A 9401-nucleotide genomic window follows, 5' to 3' on the forward strand; every position below is an offset into this window, starting at 1 on the left:
TTCTCGTCTCCGGTAAACCTCATGGTGGTTATGATGGAACCATGATCATGGTGGATTATGGTAGTGGGCATATGGTCGTTATGGTGGGCATGGTTGTTATGGTGTGCATGGTTGTTATGGTGGGCATGGTTGTTATGGTGGGCATGGTCATTATGGTGGGCATGGTCGTTATGGTGTGCATGGTCATTATGGTGTGCATGGTCATTATGGTGCGCATGGTCGTTATGGTGTACATGGTCGTTATGGTGTGCATGGTGGATAGCAAGGTAGGTATGTACAGCCACGGCCGGTCTCGAGGGAGAGAGTGCGCTCTTTCTTCCGGCATCCTCAATAGCCGCGGATAGCAATGGGAACGTTTTTCCTCGAGTTACGCTCTCCACCGCTGCAAGGCACGCGACCTGCTCACTGTTCGCTCCGCATCTGCTTCAGCGGCGCCGGGTGGCTTCTGCCTGGTTTCATGTTGTCGCTCGCAGGTTTCATGGTGAGTGCAGCCCCAAAATGAAAGAACACGAAATAGATGCTGCAGCGGCATGTCGTCAGTGTACTATACACGTGAACAGTCTTTATATAAAAAACATTGTCGCTCAGCGGATGCTCGGAAGCATATATGACATACATTGCGGCATGTTAGCTACTTTTGCCCATTTCAATCCGAATTTTTTCCAAGCCTGCACAAAAATGCAAAAAAAAAAAAAAAATCAGCAGTGATCACATTGAAGCTTCTTCAAGGCTAACATTACAGCAACTCCTCTGCAACAGCAAAACCGTCTTTCAGCGCTAGATGCAAAACCATCCATATATAGCATCGAAGATGGAAATAATTTCATAAAAATGTAATGCGAGTTGCATAATGCTTGCATGATATAAAGTATTAGCATAACAGTCAAAGTAGACTCTAAGGTTGAGTTTTTAATATTATAATTTATATATTAGGAAATGTGTTGTATTTAAACATTATTTTAAAATGCTGTTTTAAAGAGTGAGTGCGTTTCCTTTGCGCATGAACGGCGGTAGCAGAGGCACAGCAGTGGGGCGGTGGCGACCCCACCGAGGTGCGGCGGGAGGTCAAAACAGACCCCACTAGGTGAGGCCGTAAGAGAAGAGAAGCGCGCTCTCCCTCGAGACCGGCCGTGGTACAGCACACTGAATGGTGTGTCATCTTCTGTACCACATATAGTTACAGTTCATTGGTGAAGAAAATACAGAATGCTGGTAGTGCCCCTATTTTCCCTGATGGCTAAGGAGCCGATACTGTATTTGCTAACCTGCTAAGTGATATACTGAGCATGCAAGCTTACAGCTTCTGTGCATCCAGGTAGCAGCAGAAATGGCTCACCTACTGAAGCACGCACTGAATAAGCAGCATATAGAAAGTCGAGCTCAGATTCCAGCTTTATTGGAATCATCGGCAACTGAGATTTTCCTGCGATGTCCTTGCCGGCTGGCCTCAATGAAGAAGCGCCGCAGATGTTGGCGGCATGACTGAATTTGTACTTCATCAGGCACATCTGTTTTCGGGTGTTTTGCTATGTACTGCATCAGACAATCTGAAAAAAAGAAAACACGTATCTTTTCAATTCTCCTTCATCAGCCCATGCCATACACAAATAGATCTTGCATATGGCTATGCAAGTGGTAGTACACAAAAATAGCAAAATGAAACATGGCAGTTCCATTTTGACACATCCCTGTAGCACTGTGCATGTTAGAACAGTGGTTTTCAGCCATTGGACCCCTTGAGATGGGGGGGAGACGCTTCGGTAGCAGGTCACACAAATTTGAGTCAAGGCTATAACTTAGCCTCTAAAAGGCATGCACTTGATAAGCCACACCATGGCCTGCAGAGGAGATGGGGGAGAGGCAACATGCTGGCACCGGTGTGCATGCTGCTGAAAGAATTTGGCTCCTCGCAGCACTGCGCAGCTCGCTTGGTAGATGCTTTGCATAGATGCCCAGCCAGCAGTGCAGCCCAAGTTTCGAATTTCAAAGATGCCGGCGTCAACGAACCTGGTAAACTGTAAACACTCTCTCGCTTTCTACCTCTCGAACAAGCTCTCAATCTCTGTAGTCCTGAGTTTATTTCGCTTTGAGAAACTGCATTTTGCTTTCAACCTCCATGCTTAACATTTTAACCCACTGCAAAAAATTATTGATGACCTAGGCAGGAGAAACAGAAAGGTAGGTCTAAAGATCAACACGCAGGAGACAGAAGTAATGTTTAACAGCCTCGGGAAGGAATAGCAGTTTACCAATAGGTAGCGAAGTACTAAAAGTAGCAAGAATATATATACTTAGGACAGGCAGTAACAACAGATCTAGACAACGAAAGGAAAATAACGAAAAATATGATGGGATAGGGTAGATTTGGCAAGTACTCGCAGATAATGACTAGAGCTGAACCAGGATAATTCGAATTATGGTTCTATCAAACTCGTGGAATATCCCCTTGAAAACTCCATGCAAAAGTATAGGGAAGCTGCGTCGTACATCGAACTCCAATTTCACTGGTCCTTCCCCAAAGACTATCGCACCACCCTCGGCATTTTGATGCGCGAAGTTTTTCGAGCCACGCGCGGAAGGAATGAGAGAGAACAGTTTGACGACGGCTGATCTAGAGCAGCGCCGCGGCCTTTCCCCAAAGACGCGCGCCTTCAGCCCACCGCCGTGAAGTGTCACTCATGCGGTTAGCACTTTATATTTATATCTGGGCCATAGCAGCCGCTTCTTGATGGATGGAAAAAGCAAGGTGCCCCTGTGCTGTCCGATATCAGTGCACATTAAAGAGCCCCAGGTGGTCGAAATTTCCTGAACCCGCCACTATGGTGTCTCTCATAGCCTTAGCCACTTTGGGACACTAAACCTAAAGAGCCAAACCAAACTTACATCTCGTGATATAACAGGTAGAAAATGCAGTGAACCATATTTTTTGCATAAGTATGTTTAATTGCTTAACTATTGTATTGGTCATAACTGATGGCCAAAGGGTTGCTGAAATATAGTCACAAAACAGTTCACTTCTGCCTCTTTATTTGGTATTGTTCATTTCAAACATGCATTCCATGTTTGTTTTAATTCAACAGAACTTTCTATGTGCTTTTGTATACCATAGCTGAACAGTTTGCACACATGGGCAAGGCAGCCAGCAGACATTAGGTGCCGCCCCTTGGTCAATAAGGTGTGGCATTACAACTGAGGCTGCTTCAGACCAAGTGGATCACCACCACTAGTCACATTAGACTATTGCAGCAGACACTCAAAATTATGCAAAGTTAAGGCTGGTGCACAGCCTACAAAATTCCATATCATGCACTAGGCAGAAGCTGATGTTCAAAAATGCTGCATAGGGTCAAAAGAAGGTGTACATTAACTTAGCCTGACAGTGGTGCAGCACTCTATGTCAGAAACATCTTCACCTCAATCCACAATTTATTGTTGCTTGACAGAGTGAACATCTTTTTTTATAGTATATGGCTGCGCAAGCTAAAGTAAGTAGGCCGGTTGGTTTATAAAAGAGCTGTGAGGAAGGGTCTAGGGCAAGTTGGAGTTTGCAAGCTGAGCCAATATTTTGACAAGAGAACTTCTCATCTGGGCAGTTCAATCATTACTGCAGGGTTTAAATGCACCTTTGCTTCTGTACAAAAGCCAGGTAGGGAAGAGGGAGGGCTAAAAAGAACTCTGAAAATCAAGTACCACCAGAATGTCATCCTTCTGAAGACCACCAACGAATTCACTGCGCAAAAGGTAGCAGCAGTTACCTCGTTATTCATTCAAGCCAAAACTCATATCATCCAATCTTGCATGATGGCCCCCGTGAATTCGTACCGGGACGTAATTCACGAAACTGGAAAAGGTCTTTCGGAAACCGAACATTTATAAACTCTTCAACCGCGGCATGCGACGATCCTTTCCACTTGAATGATGAGAAAGACCAAGTCAGTGCTAATAACGTTTGAAGGCACCCATGTACCTTGACAAATTCTGTTCTGCCATGTCTTGTACAGATGCAAGCTTGAAGCAGGGCTAGGAGTGAAAGAATATTTTCTTGGGTATCAATTTCTATGAGCCTGCAACCTGTGACAAGGTGACCTAAAATGAAAATAAAGAGTGGCAGCAGCAGGATAAGCTACAAGATAACCACCTGAAGCAGGTTGGATTATGACACCTGTTTCTTGAAAGGGTACAGACAGGCATCGTAAAGAGATCTAACAAGATATATGGCCACAGGGGAATACTGAGCTTTCCAGAAGAGGACAATAGAAAAAAAAAAGCAAATCAGAGTAGACTACACCTGCCTAGCGAGACATTATCTGAAGAAAAGGATTCAAGTGGAGCCAAAGCAGTGGTGACAAGGAAACGTGTTTAGAAAAACACTTGCAGCTTTGCTGTTGTCTGAAGGGGGGGTAGTGGATTTTACACATGCTGAGAATAAACTGTACAATTAATGCTTTATGGGAGTGTTGTCCCTACTAGCTATAGTGCAGAGGGAATGTATGTAAGGAATTCTAATTTTCCTTTCGGGATATTTGCACTACAGTAATCCCTCGTTATAACGATATCATTTTATTCGAAATATCTTTCGGTCCCGACCCAAACGCATTTATTTTAAGCCGCATTACTCGAAGTGCACGAAGAGCTTGACCCGCTTACAGCGAAGTGGCGAGCGGAGGCATCGCCGAGCGGCAGCGATGCTTTTGCGCATACAGGCGCAACAGCATGAGGCAACAAACCCTGGAGATGTGTCATGCAATGGCAATGCCAGTGCGGCAGCGATGCTTTTGCGCATACAGGCGCAACAGCATGAGGCAACAAACCCTGGAGATGTGTCATGCAATGGCAATGCCAGTGCCTGTCGTTGCTGGTGGCGCACACCGCACGGAACGATGGTACTCTGGACTGCGCTACTACACTGCGATGCCGACTTCCATTGCAAGCAGTGACTTTCTCTTTCTCCTTTCGAAAATTAACAATATCTAGCCACACTATCTTTTTGTTTCTTTTACTACCCTACCAAGCATTTACTGAATTGTCTCAATGCACTCATATGCACGCATCAGACGAAGGGAGCATCTGCAGGTCCTTCGCTCAAACCGGACTACGAAAACAACCTCCCCCCTCCCCTCCCCCCCCCCCCAAAAAAAGTCAGAAGTTGAGTGCCCCTTAAACCTGCTTTAAATGTTGAGTCATTATCTACCTTGAATTATACCTTTTTCTGCTACTGCCACTTTTTATTTTCGTTTTCAGGTCACAGGGTTCACCGGTTCCAGGCTCATAAATTCATACCCCGAGGAAACATTCTTTCACTCCTTACCCTGCTTCTTTCTTCTCCCTCCCTAGCTTTCGTTCTTCTGAGGCAAAAGTGCATTTAAACCCTGCTAGTTATGATGGTGCTACCCAGACAAGGACAAGTCCCCTTGTCACAACACTGGCTCAGCTTGCGAATTGAGGCTTCCCCTCTACCCTTCTTCAGTGCTGTTTCATACTCTGAAGCCATCTTTCTCAAATTCAGCCTTGCTTGGTTCATGGGGTTTAAAGCACCAAAGTGGCTCACGCTAAGATGATCTAAGTACTAAGTACATATCCTAAAATACTGAAAATATATTCAGTATAATAGAATTTCTACTGGGAAAGTTCACTTACTTTTGAATATGTCGACTAAAATGGCATGGTGTGCTCCATGGTAGTTGAGCCTGCAATGTAGCAACAGGCTTCCGCAGTTAGGCTCTGGACAGCAGCTCTTTCACGCATCCAAGGTGTTCCAGCAATTTCCAGGACCAAATCGGTGTTGAGTGGCACAAGCAGCCCAGCCATAACCACACCTGCAGTTATAAAGGTGGCTCTCAGGCACATTGAAAGAATGATACAGAAAACTTAATAGCTTGAAAATGCCATGCACAGTGGGTTCATAATGTAGCAGCTTATCTATAGGCATAGCTAATAATGTGCACTTACAATGCATAGAGGAAGAACCCGAGATTATTCTGACAGAACAGTGCAGTAACCACAATAATAACACATCCTTTCTTTATGGCCATTCCATGTTGAATGCATCTGGATGCTTGATCCTCTCAATGTTTTTTTTATAATTTGCAGCATTTACTACAGTCAAAAGCCATTTCCCTATCTAGGGGTTAAAGATCCTATCATGTGATAGACTTTTGAATTTTTCTGACTACTGTACGACTGTATTCATGAAAAACTCAGTGGCTATGCAGTGAAGGCTACACAAGAAAGGGAAAGAAATAGGCTTTTGCCCCCATACTGTCGGGACAGCAAAAACCCCACACCATCCTTTCAACCTCCCCTCATCACCCCTCCCCTGAACAACCCACTGTCAGTGGCATGGACACAAAGGCTGGACTCATTCCCTTTCTTGTGTAGCCTTCGCTGTCAAACACAAGAAAGTTGTCAGGGAGTTAAGTGTCCAAAAAATAATAAAAACCTTTAAAATTTCTGAAAAAAAAAAAATGAATATGAGCTGTACTTCTATATTATGCATGAAGAACTTGTCACTACAAAATCATTCATTATCGATTTAGTTCTTTTTCTTTTCAGTTCAAGGTGTCATCTTTAAGCTTTTAAAAACAGCTCGAAATATCTGAGTATTATGAAATCTTTAGCCAGAACATTTACTACTCCAGGATGATCTAGATCTGAGCTAGTTGTTTCATGTCAAAGTTGAGGCTATAGCCTAACAGAAAAAGACACAAGGAATACGAAAGTACATGAGGCTGACTAACAACTAATCTTTGTTCAAGGATGCAGAAGAATATGAAAGCAAAAGGAAGAGGGTAAAGAAGTGAAGGGCGTTAACACGAAAAATGCACTCAGTTGTCACAATGAAATGAATGAAGTCAATGCCGCAGGATAAGAGCAGAATATCAAGAAGAAAATGTATGAACATGGGTGCTGTAAAAGGCCAACCTGGAAGAGATTAAATCTAAAACCAATGCGTGAAGAAATGTGGCTAAACACAAGCGACGACAACAAAAAAAAGGGGGGGGGGGGGGGGGGGGGGGAGGTTGGGGCGGCTAGAAGCACAAACAAGAAAACCAACTTAGTCAAACACTAGGGCACTAAAAACTTGTAGGACTGTCCAAGACGTTTCTGCTCTTCTTCAGTAGGTGCCACAGAGGCCATGCTAATAGTCATTAATTGCCACTGCTTACAGCACGTTTTGAGTTACCTGGGTGCTCTTCCTAGCCAAGCAGGTCAGCTCGTGCACCAGTGGGCAAATCCTGTGGGCTTGCAATGGTTGCAGTGCTGAGATGTATGCCCCCCTAAGCGTTTTAATGTGCTCAAAGGTTAATAATATTGAAAAGGTGCCTAGGTGCGATATGCGTGGTTGTGAAGTGGTGTTGGCTTCAGGTTTCCCATCTAGTGTGGTAAAGTGTACGTAAAACAGATTGGTAGGTGCTATAATGAACGAGCAAAGAAGCACGCAAGGTATTCCAACAATGCTTCTCGGGAGGGGGGCATTTGTCTCAACACTGCAAGCATTGGGAGCCCACAACAAGAATGTGCAGTGAATGCAGGCAGCGCTGGAAGCGGTGGCAATTGATGACTACGGGGATCTTCATCAGCACTGTCTTGTGGCACTCGTCAAAACGAAGAAATACCTCGGACAGTTGTACAAGTTTTTAGCACCCTAGTGCTTGACTAAGGTGGCTCTCATTGGTGTCTCCAGCCATCACCGTTCCACCCACCCTTTTGTTATCGCGGTGCTGGTGTTTCAGCCGCGTTTCCTCACATTGGTTTTAGCTTTTAATCTCACGCACGTCATTTTTTTGTGTTAATAATGCCCCAAATTCCCTCTCCCTTTCACGTTTATATTCGTCTGCGCCCTGGAATAAGGATGAGTTGTTGGTCAACCTTGTGTCTTGTTGCCTTCCATGTGAGTGTGTTTTTCTGTTAGGCTATAGTTTCACCTTTGATATGTACTATTCGGGAAGAGACTATTTCCCCTCAGTTTCAATAAATAACTTACATGAAAAACACCAAACGTGCAAGCATTCTATAGTGTACTGAGTAGTCAGATGAAAATTACAAACTAAGAAAATTACATGCGCACACAGAAAACAAGAAGTTTGCTTAGCAATTTGACATGATGTGTGACTGCTCATGCACATTTCAGGTTTAGAATCAAAGCTCATGAAGTCATGAACCTGAGAATAAAGAAGTTTGGCCTCAAAAAGCTGAACTGTAGCCAGCATATGTATTTGTCATTCAACTTTATAAACATCATGAATCCACATTCGCTCCTCCTTTCCTAAACTTTGTTTCAAGCAGGAAAAAAAAAGGGAGCACGAGCAAAATGCAGTTGCAGCGTTACAGCCTTGTCAAGAGTGCACTCCCTCAGAAAGTCGAAAACAACTTGTATCAAACTGCCCTCCAGCTGTCGTCAGCCACCACAAATATGCTGAGGCCTTGTCTCAGCTCCAGTGGCCAACACTTTGCAATGCCTGCGTCAGTTTAGGGCACGCTGTTGAGCATTCGGGTTAAGCATGCTGATGGCCCTAACAAAAGTAACATGAGTATGTCTATATTAATCCAGTAAACATACATGATGCAATTGAGGCTCACAATAACACACCTGTACAAATAACAATGACCCAGCAAAACAGCACTGTCAGGTCAGCTGGCACTGTACCATGTTACAGACTGGAGTAGCGATGTGCCCAGAAATGAAAGTAGCATCCATGCAGTGTAGACCTTGAATGGCTGGAAAGTGCAGCTTCCAGCATGAACCAAGCCTGCAGTCTTTGTTACACAAAGGTCCAGCTATGAAGCTTGGGAGACGGACTCCATCAGATGCCAAGTTTTAACACCTGCATGAAGATGTATGGTAAAATTGGTGCATTTTTTTGCCTTTATGTCAGATGAAATAAAACTAAACAAGGCAATAGCTGCACCTAAAGGTATATTTCATATGGCAATAAAGTTTTTCTAGTCCTGCAGCAATATCAGTATGGCAGAGAGACAACGTGCTGGGTCGATAAAGAATATTAACCTCAAGCAAGATAGTTAAAAGCATTAGTACTGGCTCCCTACAAGGAAATTCAAATTTCACATTCACACAGAGGTTATTACAAGACATTTTCAGGCTGCTGCGTGGCGTACTACTAATGTGCCGCATGGCCTTAAACTTGTTTCCCCGCATTAAACTCTGAACTGTGAATTTTTTCTTTTGTATCCCTGTATGTGCCAGAGCACCGAACGAAGGTTGAGAGGAAGCCTCAATTTGCAAGTCGAGCCACAGTTCTATAAAGAGGACTTGTCTTCATTTGGGCAGCTAGACGAAGACAAATCCACTTGTCGAAACGTTGGCTTGGGTTAAGATCTGAGGCTCCCCTTCTACCCCTGTTCAGTGATCTTTTAAACTGTGCAGCCACCCTGTATGTGCC

The 9401-nt window shown here is 44.1% G+C and overlaps 1 long non-coding RNA gene across 2 annotated transcripts; it reads right to left on the reverse strand.

The window, feature by feature from the left end:
* Nucleotides 1-1374: 1374 nt before the first annotated feature.
* Nucleotides 1375-9193, reverse strand: LOC146175804 (uncharacterized). Of its 2 annotated transcripts, none has more exons than XR_014701472.1 (3): nt 8710-9193; nt 5638-5816; nt 1375-1547 (listed from the first exon to the last, which is right to left on the reverse strand). It is a non-coding gene; the product is annotated as an uncharacterized LOC146175804 (long non-coding RNA). The 2 variants fall into 2 exon arrangements; XR_014701471.1 differs by lacking the exon at nt 8710-9193 and adding an exon at nt 8591-8704.
* Between the last annotated feature and the right edge of the window lie 208 nt (nt 9194-9401).

Source organism: Amblyomma maculatum, chromosome 10, assembly GCF_055883805.1.
Source record: "Amblyomma maculatum isolate TAMU_Amacu chromosome 10, ASM5588380v1, whole genome shotgun sequence".
Classification (NCBI taxonomy): Eukaryota; Metazoa; Arthropoda; class Arachnida; order Ixodida; family Ixodidae; genus Amblyomma; species Amblyomma maculatum.